The sequence below is a fragment of the Parus major genome, chromosome 1, assembly GCF_001522545.3.
Source record: "Parus major isolate Abel chromosome 1, Parus_major1.1, whole genome shotgun sequence".
NCBI lineage: Eukaryota > Metazoa > Chordata > Aves > Passeriformes > Paridae > Parus > Parus major.
This window is the reverse complement of record NC_031768.1, coordinates 89,911,506-89,913,104: the sequence shown is the minus strand read 5'-3', so window position 1 is coordinate 89,913,104 and position 1,599 is coordinate 89,911,506.

The window sequence follows — 1,599 nt, the reverse complement described above, 5'->3', positions numbered from 1 at the left end:
ACCTTCATGGTTCTCTGCCGGAGTCAGTTTGGGACAGCTGTTTTCCCCAGGCACAGGGCATTGTTGCACGGTGTTGATATGTGTAAGGCCAACGCTGTAACTTCACTATGGTCAGGACTGGAACCTGAAGGAGCCAGAGGTGTTATCTCAGCAGAGATGTGGCAGGAGCAGAGCAGAAGCATCATCTGGAAGGCAGCACCCCATGGAGGTGAATACAGAAAGCTGACAGTTCTTAATTGCTGCCCATATAGCAGGCAGAGCCCTGAGCTTGGGTGGCTGTAAGCAAGCAGGGAGCACAGGGAGGAAAACCCCCAGTCAGGAGTGCTGGAGGTCCCAAGTGAGACAGAGATGACAAGTTCCTGGGGAATGCAGGGTGCACACAGGAATTCGGGAGGCAGGACAATCCTGACAGGGAGCCATGTACCACCTCCTTCCTTAGGGTCTGTTCACCTTTGTTCAAGAGTCCAGGAGGAGCTGGATGTTGATGGTAAAGCTCCTTGTTGCTGGACAAGCTGGAATAAAGCTTGGTTGTCACAGAGTGTGGCTGAACTGGCTAGAGGGGGAAGGATGCAGGGGAGATGAGTGCAGAGCTCCCAAACACAAGAACATGTCTTCCACATCTTAGCTGAGCAATAAAATAAGACAAGTGCAGTTGGGTGAACAGCAGAAAGGTCCTGACATTTCAGAAATCCTTTGCTGTTTTGCCTTTAATCAATCTGTACTAAGCCTCAAATATGAAAAGAAGTGCTTAGGGCAAAGGTGAATTTCATTTAAAGAGTAAATTGCTTTGATGATTGTCAATTTGCCAAAGTTTTTTCAGCACAGAAATGGTATTATTTCCCAGGCTCCTGGCATGGTCCTAAAGGTCACAGCTCACAACAACTCTCTTCCTTTCTATTGTTCATACAATAAAAGCTACAAGCATAAAGATGTTGCTGCTGCTTCTCAGTACCACTAGGTAAAAAAAAAAAAAAGTCTCAACAATCTGAGTTGTTTTGTGTTACTGGAGCTTTATTGTAAAGGTGTAATGAAAATGGACAACAAAAGGCTCATTGCCATTTTGCAAGATGACTATGTCACTTGTATTTATCTCCCTTCCCTTCTCTATGCAGTAGAGTTCATGCTCCTTCACAAACCAGTCCCACTACTTCCAAGTGAAAACTTCTACCCCATGTTCACAATGAAGGCTCCCAAAATTCTTTTCATAAAATACACTGCAACTACAGTTTTGTGGAGACTGGTGTAATGGAGAAAGAGAGGCATGTCCAGGCATTAAATCAAGAACAGTAAGATTTGTGTGGGTTCAGAACTGACCTCTAGTGGCACCCACGCAATAGCCTAATGTCAGATTCGGCTTTTTTTCCCCCTTCCCAAGAGCTGTGCCCAGGTGTGACCTCAGGAGGCACATGCACCTCGCACCCACCTCCCCAGTGCCGAGCCCTCACTGTAAGGGACCGGCCCGAGGCGTCGATGCACTGCCTCCCTGACCGCGCTCGGGCACAGTCCCGCTCCCCGCACAGCCCATCTCCCTGCAGAGCCCCGCTCCCCGCACAGCCCATCTCCCCTCACAGTCCCGCTCCCCGCACAGCCCATCTCCCC